Raw genomic sequence first — 14,325 nt, forward strand, 5'->3', positions numbered from 1 at the left:
CGAACTTGCGTTGAAAATTAAATATCTAGATTTTATAAGTAATTTATTTCGAAGAAATGAAAATCGTATCTTAATATTCCACCGTCAATGACTGCGGGCATACTTATGAAATTCCCTCCCAAAAACAAAATTAATTGAATTCCTCGTAGTATTTCATGTCACATTTATAAATATTGCTACCACAGTATTTAATAATTTTTTTAATCTTCTACAACTTTTTTATAATAAACTATTTCTTTCAGCAGCTACCCATTTCTATTTCATACTTCCAGAAGATCATCGAGCGTATCTATGAGCGACTCAATCATGTCTAAAAAAACAGTCTGGCATAGGTGCTATACCGCTATGCGATGAAGGAAATAAGAAGCCGCCTGTGTGTCATGTATATTTTCACCAGCAAGAGACTCGAAGAGTTTAAAAGGTGGTAGGAGAAAGACTAAGCCGAATTTATTAAAATCTGTATTAGTTTGAAGTAATTTATTTTTTAACAAATACAAAAAATTATTTATCACATAATTAGTTAATACAAATCTATTAACCAGCAGATACTTAAAGTTATGTTAAAAAGTGCACAAAATAACTAAAATCTAATTATTTTATCCTACTTTAGGCGCCACTCATCACATTTGCTTCCTCATCTGGAAATAAGCCGATGTAATCGTTTTTTGTCCTGTAACAGACTAATTTCATTAAGTGTTTTTCTGACTCTCGAACTAAACTGAAACAATCGATACGTATTGCACATCATTTAATTAAGTTGCAAGAAAAAGAATTCAAGAGTTATTCCTTGTGTTACAATTCGGTTCGCCAATGCATCAAATTAGTACGATCCTTCGAATTAATTCTAGCGGAACTGTATAACCTTTTTAATAAACTTATAACAACTAAAAAATGTATACTTCAAAATATTTATACATCACTATAGAAAACGATACTATGCATACTTTTGCGACAACTGTCAAATTTCGTCGATTGGATAAGCGAAAAGTCATGCACCTGATTCCCACTATCAGCTCAATTTCATCTACGCCAATTCAGAGAGATCGGAATTTTTCCGGCGCGAAGAAAATATATATCGTAGATTGACCTACTGCATTATGCGAGTGTGCGAACGTGCAACAGCTCCAGACCCGAGACTCTCGTGCACGAGACACGTGACCTACGCGCGAGCCCGTCGAGAAGCAGGATACCACGCGAGTGATCGCACCGAGATGCAGTAATCGGTGCCATTATAACGCGGCGCGTTTAACACGTGTATACCTGGTCTGCAAAGGCTTTAGACGCGCGCGCTAAGTGCCTCTTGTGCTCGAAGAAAAGAACTTTCAGGAGAGAGTACAGGGAAACTTTAGGGCCCTTTCCTTTTTGCTTTTTGCGGCATTTTTTTATTTATTTCAGTTGCATTTTTTAATTATAGTCAGATCTTCGCCGTCCGTACAATACGCCTAGAATGGCTAACCACTGTTTCCTCATTCTGTGCCTCTTCAACCTTCAATTATCTATCGCGAAAGATGCTCTATGATCATCGCATTATACGCAGCCAAGCATGACCAAAGCGTTTGAATTTCAATGTAGAACCGTAAAACTAGCAGATACATGCCGAGCATGGTAATCTATAGCATACTAGCGCTCAGTTTAAGCATACCCGTTGCAATAAACTAAAATGCATCTATAAAAATTCACGAAGTAACATAATACCAGGTGTAAAGTATAAACTATCATGCTGTTTAACTTCATTGCATTCGCTATTTTAGTGACCGTATATTCTATCGAATTGACACGTGATCAGAGTGATTAAGGTGCATGAAAAGAAACATAAATGAAAATGATTAATGATATAAATCACGCGGGAGAGACATTTGAGGCAAATACCTCATTGTTACGCTTGCGTATGAAACAACTTTCATTTCGAGACGGAAATTTTTCCCGACGTTTCGACTATTTATTTGAGCTTGTATTCCTAAATTTCATTATATGATCGTTAATCAAACTCGGCGAGAAATCAATCTCGCGCACAGTATATTCTAATACTCGACGTTTCTGAATCTGTCCTCTCAGCTCCTGTCGTGTCATAAATTAGCATACAAGATTTTCGAGTGTGCATGCAGTATCAATAAACCCGAGGCGTGACCTTGATCTTTTACGTTCAGTGTACAGTATAATTTCAGTCCGCAAAGAATGTACAACAGCCTATATAGACGTACAATGTATATTATTTTACAGATTTATCGAACAGAACATTTAAAAAATTTTCGTTGGCTAATTAAGAAATTGACTTCATAAATTAAATCCCCCGCAGTTCTTCGAATTAGCCAAGCATGAAATTACCATATCAGACATTAGAATGAACTTCTCTCTTCCAAATAGAAAACACAGCTGCGACTCCCTTGCGCTGCAGCAGCGCGATAGTGTCGAATACGCGCAGGGACACGCACGCCGCGTGGCTCTAGGTATATTAATATAAACGTTACGGCTCTCACATCAGTGCTAGCAGGAACCGAGACAAAGAATTCGAGAAAAATATCGAAAGCCAAGAAAGCACACGAGATAAGCTGCGCCAGCCAAGTGCAGGAGATAGAAAGAGAGGGCGCGTATGCACGTAAGTATACGCGACAGTCATGCGGCTGCAGCAAGGGAAACATTTCTCGAGTCACGCACGGCAGCCCTGAACGCTCGAAGGACTATGGGCGCGAAAGCGCAGGAGAACGAAGGACGGATTGCCGCAGAGCTGAAGCACGCGGCGGTTGCTCCCCGAGTTTCTCGCCTTCTTCCTACTACCCGGCTTGCATATACACGGTGCTTGCCAATATTGGAGATCGTTAGTTGGTTTATTTAGTTGAATTTTACTCGGATTTGAGAATGATTGTAGTACTGAGCTAGTTGATAAAATTAACTGTACCTTGAATCGATTAACTTGTTAAAAAATTAAAATATTTGCTAAAAAAACTATTTTATTCTATTTGCGTAATCATATTACCCTTTAGAATTTGCAATTCGTTACATAGTATAACAGTTAGAGGTATAATATATGAGTCGTGATGCATTGTTAAACATTTTTTTTACCTCCATAAAACGAAGTAGCAAATGAATTTTTTATCAAAAGCTGTAAAACGAATTAAGTGACAGTTATTTGTAATTATAGCTTATATTTTTATAACTGCAATAAAAATACCGATAGTAAATTTTATTTACAAACGCACCGACTACAATATAACTCTAAAGAGTATAATTATATCAACCAGCAATTCCTTGTTCTTACAGTAACTGAATTGTCTGCAGCGTTTACGTTGATTGCCACTTTAATGGCCGAGTTTATAGAATTTAAAACTACTAAAAAACGGCTAAAGGCAAGTTTTCAAACACCCTGTATATCCTGCATTACAATCCTCGGTGGCACAATTGAGAAGGTAGCTCAACACCACGCAACTCCGGCGTGCACATATAATAATACGCGCGTACTTACTTACTCGCATGCCGGATCGAGAGATTTTTCACGGCAAGGTCATTGACGTCGTTCGCATGGTTTACTGTTCGTTTCTTTTTTACGGAACGCGTTATGCTCCTTTTTTACCTTTATGGCGGACATTTCACTTACTTGTTTCCGATCGAATAGCAGGCAGTTAGTATGGCGATATTTGAATGTCAGCGCCTGCTTTTTCTTTTTCGGATCATTGTACTTTAAATTATTGAAATGCAAAACGATTCCATCTGTTTCTGCCATTAGAATTTAAAATGTTCAAATCTTACGAGTGAATCTTGTGAGGGATACTTTTTACTTTAATATCATTTTCATCTTTTTTTCTGTACGTTTCCATGAATTTTCGAATGTACTTAAGGTCACCGAATGAAATCTATACTCCTTTCGAAAATTTTATGCATATACTCGGAGCTCTGTTAACGTAAGGATGTCCACTTTTATGCGCTCACTGTCGAGCAACTTTACATTTTGCATCGTAAAAGAATTTTACTTAATTAATTAAATGACAATGATTTTTGAAGACATCTGAAACATTAGTAAAGAAATAAAATTATTCAGTCATATCTAAAAATGATATTTGTTGCTTTAGATCAGTGACAAGATTTCATTATAAATATTCTAATTAAGTTTTTTATCCATTGTTGTATATAAGCAAGTATTATAAGTGCATGCCGTGTTAGAGAATATAGGTCAGTGGCATTAGATCTGTGGATTAGACTACAGCTTATATTTCATCAAGAGTCAATGTTTGTCAGTTTGGCATAAACAAATGCTTTCCCATTCAGTTTACAACTATAATTTTTCAAAAATATATATTTCAGCATTATTGAATAAATTAAAACAACGCGTATGTAGCAATTTAAAGATTGTAATGAAAAATTATGATTTAAGACATATACATATGTAGCTGTCAAATATATTTATTTATTTTTCAAGCAATACGTATTAATATCATTGCTTCTGGCGACAAACTATAAGCGTAAGCGTGCGCATTTCATTGCACTTTCTCCTTATTCATAACATTCATTCATTTGTACAACTGTAGCTTTTAACTTACGCAAGTATGCATATATATTTTTCTCTCTATACTTATAAATATACAATTTTGTAGCATCCAGTATACTTTTTATAGGTTAATTTTGCGTATGCAAATATACTTACCAAGGCAGATAGAATTCGTTTAGTAGTAGCAGAAGACATACAATGGAATATAAGTAAAATAACTTAATGAAACTAATAAAGTTAAAAAATATGAAAATGTGAAATGATAAGGTTGAAAAGTGGTATTTTTTAATCTCAATAAGGCTATATCCATAAACCTGAATTTTAATATTCGTTTATACTCAGAATTGATTATTGTTAGTAACTATGAACTATCTCACTTGAACAAGCTTTGGAATGTTCGTGACAAATATGAAAAACTTTATAAAATTTCATTCAAGATGCCTTCTGCTATCCGCGATATTATACTTATCTCCGTTCAGAATTTAGTTGGCCATCAGGCTTTCTGAGATGTCTCTGACGCTGATATGCGAGCATCTAGTTTTAACCAGCAACGCTATAGTTGATTAAAGGCTTTTTTCTACAACCTGAAAGAATGTTTACATACAACTCATATGGCATATGTATGCTGACGAATCATCCTTTTTGCCTGTTAATAAAGTCTTATGATAGAAAAAAATTCAAATATCAAGTAACAAAAGACGCTTGTTAAAAAAATACATGATACCGCAAACAATGTAAAGTATTTTAAAACGCATACAAAAAATTTCAGAACGCAACAGAATCGGTATCGCAAAGCCCGAAGCAGCCAAAATCTCTCAGTAACACACGAAGCGGTGCGAATCAGATTACGTCGTCGGTTTTTCGCAAGACCCGCATCTCCCTGTCCTCATCCGAGCGTCAGCTCGAATACAAAGTCCATAAGTGCAGCCTCACGATCGGTGAAAATCCATAATCGGCGCATTCCACAACCGCGACGTAACCTATACACACATACACAGCAGCGAAAGCCATTTCGCGTAAATTGCGTCGTCTGAGAATTCGCGATCTGCCCTCTCCTTACGTAAGAGCAGTTTGCGCAGTCCACCGTTATCAATCGGCGAGATAAGCGCAGCAACCAAAGACGGTTGGCGTCGGTGTCGTCGATCGTTCGCCAGAAAGAGATCGGTATAGAGAGCCGCGCCCGACCCTTTGTCTCGAATGTGAAATACGAGTCGCGACTTGTTCTATGAGTTGCAGGAGCTCCACATTGATCGGAAACGATCGGCTCGGGTCGATCTCGTTGACAAATGGATCCTGACAGTATATTACGCTGCTAGCGCTTTCGCTATATACCCGCGGCCACAACACACTCCCGCGAAGCAGCTCCGTATCAGGCGAGCTGCACTTGAGACTGTGTTGATTCATTGCTGTTTTTCTTCTTTCTCCGCGCCTTTTTTGATCCAGGAACAGTTAAGGGTGGAACTCTACTGAGAAGCCGATTATTAATCCCGCTTCGTTATTCATATTTTATTTTTTCGTTGATTATATTTTATAAGATATTATGCGAGTAAGATCGGTATCCGAAAAATGTGTGTTTTATTTTAATCCATAAAGAAATTCGCGTAAATCGGCACACAGCATACTGTCTGACTCGCGAGAGAGCCCATAGTTCGGCAATCGCGGTTTTGTGTGAAGTACGAGGCAGCAGCAGCAAGCCAGCCATAGAAAGTCAAGCCGTAGTCCTTTTTTGTCCGATTCTCGAGTGGACGTGCCGTAGCGTGAGCGGCGATGTCATAAAAAGCCACGATTATTACGTCAGGATCCCGCGTGTGTTTCGTGAGGAAATGTTTAAGAATAAGCGGCGAGAACTCCCCGCGACTGGGCCGGCAAATGCTCGCCTTACGATTTACCAATCCCTAACGATTCTTTCTTTCCCTTAATCCGATTTTCCGTACCTGGCCTTTTTACATAATGATATGCACATATTATTGTAGTCTTTCGACGCAGATTCGTTATTATTCATGCATGCTCCAGTTGTATACGCTTTCGGTAGCTTTGAAACATAATATTTTTATAAGCGACACTTGAGAAAAAGCGATAGGTGGGTTTTGATGCTGTTTCGACTGCTTCATAACTCATAATTTTCGTATAATGCTCGAACGCCTGTCGGTGGAGGTTTCAAAATAATGTGTCGTTTACATGGATTTTGTAACTTTCGTAGAATACGTCAATTATTTATTTCTATTGATATAGAATATTATTTAATCGAAGTTTATGTATAATTACAAAATTGTTAACCTCGAAGTAATCGTCATCGTGTCAAGTTTTCATTGACAATTGACTAAAGAGCTGAACATCAAGAACAATCAGTAATATATTCAAATTCATTCAATTAATTCACTGACTATTGTTCTAGACATAGACGTTTTCAAGGGAATACCATTATATTTTTTTTGTTCATAAGGTGAAAGAAAATGTTTTAATACGAAAGCACTTTTTGATTAAAAGAAAATGATACGTTTCTATTTTTAATTGAAGCGAGATGCCAATAGTGTGTTACTCTTATAAATACATCGTCTTGCCTACTCATCATCTAATCAGCATAAACTATTATTATATTACTATAATATTGCATCGCACTCCATAACAATCTTCGTTACAATCTTGTACAGCTCGCATACCGAAATATGGTTTACAAAAATAGTCTTAACTGTAAACGTTACGTGTCACATGTCCTCACGACAAGATCTTACAAGGAACCCCTCTATACATAATTATACAAGAAGAGATAAGAATCGCTATTGCTTTATCGATGTACATATTTCAAAACGAAGAAAAAAACAGTGAGAAATCAAGCTTCAGCGATTAGCAACGCGCTTAGTTGGCTGCGCGAGATCGAGATTTAGAGAAGGTCAGGACGACATGATCGATACAGCTACCAAACAACGTTGCCTCTCATCTGAAATCACTAAGCCATGCCGCCGCGGCGAAAATGGTATTACTGTAATCGCAAGTTATATTTAACTATGAGAAGTGATTTGGTCGTCTTTGTCACAATTTTATACGTAGGATTCTTCATGTTAAAAGGATTCATGAACCTTTAAGCCACTGATGTTAGGCAAAGTTTTAATCGTCTTTACAGTCAGCAGGAAATTATTAAAAAAAAATGTTGTATGGTATTTTTCTTTTTTCAGTGATACATTTTCTACAAATAAAGTTTCAATTAGATACCTTAAACAATAGAACTGCTTGCAATTATTTTATTGACAACGATCCATTAAAAAATGTGAAAAATAGTAATGTTTCATGTCTGTTACTCTAGATCTCAATCCTTAATTTATGGACAAACTTATGATTATAAAGCATGAAAAATCTCTACTAGTACAACACTAGAGATTATGGCATCACCAAATTAATTTAAATCTTTGATTACACTGTTTGGATAATAGTTTTTATTTCGAGCAATTCACGAGCGTATACCGTAAAAACACCGCATAATCAACAATGAAAGAAACCGATTCACTCGTGAAATTTCGTTCGTGATTTTACTTTGTCCCCAAAGAAGGTCTATTTCATAAAATCTACTAATATTCTGATATAATACCATGAGATAAGCAAATAAACAAATTGATAACGGCGTCACAGTATTACGTCAATCCGTTCAACCTTGCAGCTGATCCCCACGCATAGTACAACAACAACCAAAAGAGGAGAAGCCGGCTAGCAACAGGAACCGAATTTCCAAGAATAATAAGCATAAGAAATGCACAAGCGGGGAAATGGCCTAGGAAGGGGATTAGACCCTATGTACGTGTGATAGCGAGCTCACGAAAATGACGACACAGAGGAACTAAGCCTTTTGATTAGACCTCTCCGCTAAAAAAGCCAGCACACACCTCTGCCTCATACACGCCTACACCTGCTTATCACAAAAGCGACTACATGATATAAAAGGGCCCAGCATAGACCGCACGAGCGGCTAGTAATTCTACACTACAGACACTACACGTTAGTACGATCTTCGAGACGGTTCTACGTAAACTAAGATTCGCGTCGGACTTAGAATCATTTTAATAAAATTAACTTAAAAGAAATCGCGCTTAAATTCGGAATCAGCTCCCACAGATTGTCTTACACCGTCTCTCGAATCAATCGTCTCTCAGATTCTAAAAGGTTTAAAGTTAATATTGTAAATCATCGATTTTACTTGTGATTGCGAAGCATAGAAGATTATAAAGAGCATAATTTTGTAATAAGCTTTGTTCCGCCATCCCTCTCGTCGCATAATTCGATCGTATTTCCGGCACCTTCACTAAGGACGAGCAGACGCAGTGCATTCGAAGAAGCAGAAGCAAGGACTACAAAAGGTAGGCGTCGACATAATACTCAATATAAGCTAGACAGATACATTCTCTCTCTCTCTCTCTCTCTCTCTCACACATACACACACACACACACTCTTTCTCTCTCTCTCTCTCTCTCTCTCTCTCTCTCTCTCTCTCTCTCTCTCTCTGTCTCTGAACTTATACTGCGGATGAAACGCTAACGTCCTATTTACATCACTGAAAATCCGAATATACTAAAACCACATTCGTTCTCTCTTAAGTTATAAAAACCAACTATTACACCGAGATTTATTAAGACGCCACAACGTAGAGTCACGTCTTATTAAAGCGAGTGTGTCAAATATTAAAAGAGAGAGAGCAACACAACTATAATATTAGACAATCGAGATAAATAGAGAGATTGTTGTTAGACCGACATTAGTGATAAGCAATAATATTCCTAATAAAGTAGTTTCCCGTTCAGGCATTCTTCGCCGTTCATTGATCGCAAGAGTGTCTAAACACCGAAACCTTCAATTCTCTCTCGAGTTTCAAATCGTCTCCGTGTTTACTTTAAATATAATAACCACTAAATGATTCGTCCGTTGACAGTCATCATACGACTTAGGACGTAACACCCCTCTCCCCTTCCGATATTGGTAAACCATCGTCATGACAAGAAGTCTCACTACTAGACACGTTAATTTTGATTTTCACACCTGAGCGACCTACGAACGCAGTAATGCCGCATGCGCGAACTTCCGTGCTATCGTTGGCTTAGAGAATGCGCGCAAGAAGCTCTATCACGAATGCGCTATAAGATTTTTGTATCTTCATGGGAGAGCGTCGGCACTGGGTTAAACGAACTAGTGAAAAACGAGACTTTCTACATGCAGTACTAAATATAAACATACATGAGAATGTGTGTACTGTAGCGATGATTAAAAGCACGATGCTGATTTTATCGATTATCCAAGAAAATTCAGTGGTCTTCATGTCCAAATAATTTTAAAAAGTTAGCTATAGGTTGTGATATTAAAATCTCGTTTGTTACACAGTATTTTTTGACTCTTAAGTGAAACTGACAGTCCGTTGACAGCCATTATACGGCTTAGGACATAACACTATGGTTCGATACCATATGAATATTGTTAAACTAATGTAACAATAAGGAGTTATAATAAAGGATTTATAAAACCAAAGAAATAAGGGAAACCGAATCGGCACGCAGCCAAATTCGGCTTTCCACTACGGAAAGTTTCAGTTGCACAAGAGTGCAATCCTCTTTAAATTATATTTTGACAGTCGCTAAAGCGACAATATCAGAAGGTGATGCGAATTTCGCATTTAACGAATCCGAATCACCTGGGCAGACATTTACCCATCTAGTTGAGTATTTTAACCTAACCGTGAAATAAATAGTGCAACAATTCGGCATGGAGTCAGAAAGGATGATAACTCACTTAAACTCAATAGAATACACTATGAATACTTTATACAGAAACGCGAGAAGATTTAGATTTAGATTTTAGATTTAATAATTTTTTATTTTTGTACATTATGTTGTACATATAAATACTTATAGTGATGTGTGACTAGGTTAACACAAAAGGTAATAGTTGTGTAAGTGTGTGTGTGTGTGAGAAAGTGAATGATGAAATGTGGTGAGATGAGGTGAAAGTGTGTGTATGAGATGATAAGTTTACATCATGTTTAAGTGTTTTCTAATTTAAAGAAGTGTGTTTTCGCCGCCTGTTTGAAATGTGAAATAGATGATATGTTGCGTAGATGAGATGGAAGGCTATTCCAGAGATAGGACGCGCTGATGAAAAATGAGTTCTTCAGCGCCTCCGTCTTGAAGGGCGGGATGTCCAGGGGGGTCACCTCCCCCCTCACAGGCCTGAGCGCGACGTGAAAATCGAAATAGGCTAACAAGTAAGATGGTATTGAAGTAGTAAAAAGTTTTTTGAGGAAGCATGCCATAAAGTATCTCCTACGTCCGGCGGTGGTAAGCCATTGCAACTCACGCCTATAAGGGGAGATGTGCTCGTCCCTTCTTACACCGTAGATGTATCTGATCCCGGTGTTGACAAGTCTCTGTATCTTCAGGTCGAGGTCTTGCGTCAGGTCACAGTAAGCCAGTGCGCAGTAATCTATGATTGGAAACAGGAGTGCCTGCACCAAATGTTGGCGCAATCTGAGATTAGTGCTCTTCCGAAAAAAGTAGAGCCGATACATTAGAGAGTGAGCACGTTTACACATTTGTGTAACGTGCTCTTTCCACGAGAGTTTGGAATCGAGCACCAACCCCAGATTGCGCACAGATGATTCGTAGTCGACCCGGGCTCCCCCTATAGTTATGTAGGTGTTAGCAGTAGATGGAAGAGCGTTGATATAGTAAGGGGAGCCCAGAACGATCGCCTTTGTTTTACCGACATTCAGCTTAAGTCTATTTAGTGCTGCCCAGCCCATTATCCTCTCGGCGTTAGCACTCATCCTGACAGAACAGGAGTCGAGCTCCTCAAGGGGGCATTGACAGTAGATTTGCAGATCATCCGCATAGATTAGATGGGATACATCTGAATCAAGGCAGAAACCTATGTCATTGATGTACAACGCGAACAACAGGGGGCCCAAAACTGACCCCTGTGGGACACCGGTGTTTAGTGGTAGGAATGTTGAGAGTTCGCTGTTGTCACCAATGACGGCCTGCACTCTTCCGGAAAGGTAAGATGCAAGCCAGCGGATAACCTGCTTGGAGAAGCCGAAAGAAGATAGCTTTCCGAGTAGCCTGACGTGACACACAGTATCAAACGCCTTGCTAAAATCAAAAAGAAGTAGCAGCGTGACCTTTTTCCTGTCTATTCCAAGCCTGACATCGTCAGTTAGCTTAATCAAGCCAGACTGCGTGCTGTGGCCGGTGCGAAAACCAGTTTGGAAGTTGTCAAGGTAAAGCCTTGTTTCGAGATATTCAGAGATTTGTTTGTGCACCAGCCACTCCAGCGCCTTGGACAGGAAACAGAGAAGAGAGATCGGACGGTAGTCAGTTACAGCTGTTGGAGAATTGACTTTATTTAGAGCTCTTACTAGTGATGATTTCCAGGCAGAGGGAAAGCGTGCCTCGCTCAGAGACAAGTTGAAAATTTGACAGAGTAAGGGGGCGAGTATTGGCAGTGCTTTATGAACTACAACCTGTGGGATGCCGTCACTTCCTCTGGCCTGGGTATTGAAGTGTGATACTGCAGCCGACACGTCCGATTCTGTGATTTCCCTGAAGATGAAGTGTTCAGGGAGGTCCAGACTCTCCAGGGTTCGCAGATACTCCTCAACAGATGGAGCTTGAGGGTCATTAGAGATGGAGCTAAAGTATTCGTTGAGAGTACCCGGAGAGAACTGAGCAGGTGTAGGTGTTTTAGAAGTAGTAATACCGAGATTTCCAAGCTCTCTCCAGATCTCTGCAACGTCGGTCAAGGAGGACAAGCGTGAATAGTAGTAATTCAACCTGGCCTCCTCAATCCGTTTATGGGCGTCGTCCCGTGCGATTCTATAAAAATATAGATCCCACAGTAAACGACTTCTGCGAAAACGTCTGTAGAGCCTGTTCCTTTCAGTTAAAAGGTCACGATGAGCCGCGGTAAACCACGGGTGACGCTTACGTCCAGGTGTCACAGTCTTTAATGGGGCGAGATGATTGATGGCGTTCGAGATGTTAGCGTTAAGGATGGTGATGCATTCGTCTAGTGATGACGTGGCGAAGGATGACCAGTCACATGTACTAAGGAAGTCCCTTAGCTTCTCAGCACAGATTCCTTTATAGTTTCTGTAAGTGTATGTAGTAGGTACGTGGCGTGGAATCTGTACGTCGAGAGTGGCCGTGATCCAGTCATGTCCGTTAATGAAAGGGGTGTCAGTCTTCCAGTATGATAGCAGGCGATCCTGCTCATCAATCAAACATAGGTCAAGCCAGGTGTCAGAGTCCTGTCTGTGATGAGTTGCACCGTATGGTACAGAAACAAGGGAGTTTTCATCAATGAAGGCTCGGATGAAATTTGCATCTTCTGATGAGGACAGTTGGTCAGCATTGAAATCACCCATGATGACCTTCGTGGAGTAGTTGTGTATATGCGTCGTTAGTTGTTCAATAAAGTTAGTTCCCTGGATAAAGGGTGAGTGAGGAGGGCGATACACAACTCCCACGAAGATGGGTGATATTCCCTTAGAAGAGACTTCACAGAACAGATACTCCGGCTTACCCGGCTTGCCCGACCATTCGCCGTCGGATGACGAAATGACGCTAGCAGTCAGTGAATGATGAATATAGAGGGCCACACCTCCACCGTTCCTGTTTCTGTCCCGTCTGTGTAGAGTGTAATCATCCAGTGAAGGGATGGATGATGATATTTTGTCACTCAGCCAGGTCTCAGTCACAGCTATTACGTGAAAGAGGGGACGAGTGGACAAGAATAGCCTGATCGTCTCAATGTGACCCGTTAGGGAGTTCGCATTGAAATGACAGACTCTTAGACCCTTGGACAGAGACGCTTTAGAGGCAGATATGAAAGAGTTAGATGATTTAGATGGTGGTCGTGGCGGGATGATTGGTGTGTGTCTTAGCGTGTGATGTCCGTGCTGGTTGTTGGCGACGTTCGGGCTAAAAAAGCCTCAAGATCCGCCTCAGTCGAAATAATAGTGGCCCGTTCGCTGTCCTCGCCAGTACGGATGTATATTCTGCCATCCCTCACGTAGGATCGGCAGCCTCTCCTCTTCTTCGCTTCAAGCCTGGTCTTGATGCAGAGCTTATGAACATCTGGAGGAAGCAGCTCATTAATGTTGACGAGTCCCTGGTGATCTGGGTAGAGAGCTTTCGCCTCCTCCAGTAATGAACTATCGAGTTCACTGGTGTGTAGCTTGCGCTTCCTGGCTTTGGCCACTATGATGGAGCGGGCCAGTGCACTGGAGGAGAGAGTGACAGCTAGTGGTGGAAGTCTGCTGTCTCCTTGCGCGTTGATGATGTTTGCGTCAAGTCTCCCCATGGTTCTGACAGTTGCAATATCCCGCCTCAGGACCGTGGGGTCCAGTGCAGACAGGACAGCGTAAGCCAGGAGATGTAGTGACGTCTCCTGGGTGTAAGCTAGGCCGGAGATTACCACCACATTATTTGCAGAGCGCTCCTGCCTCCTCTTAACCTCGGCCAGTTCACTGCGGAGGTTGTTGATCTCATCGGAGGCAGGAGCAGTGCTGATGTTGTGCTGCTCTGCTGGGCTCCTTGACGACAGTTCTTGGAGTTTTACCTGCAACTCAGAGATGGTGGACTCAGCATTGCCTAGCCGAGTCTTGAGCGCAGGCAAGTCGTCAAGGGCTTTGAGACGTTTCTCAAGCGGGCCAAGTCGCTTCTCGATCCGTGAGACCCGTTCAGACACGGTGTTTTGTGCCTGAAGGGCCTCGTTTTGGACCCGCTTGATTTCATCCAGTGCCGTGATGATGTCCTTGAGGGACGCCTCAATTGCTGCCTGTGTCCTCTCTGGCGACTGTGCTCTGGCG

This window comes from Nasonia vitripennis, chromosome 1, assembly GCF_009193385.2.
Source record: "Nasonia vitripennis strain AsymCx chromosome 1, Nvit_psr_1.1, whole genome shotgun sequence".
Classification (NCBI taxonomy): Eukaryota; Metazoa; Arthropoda; class Insecta; order Hymenoptera; family Pteromalidae; genus Nasonia; species Nasonia vitripennis.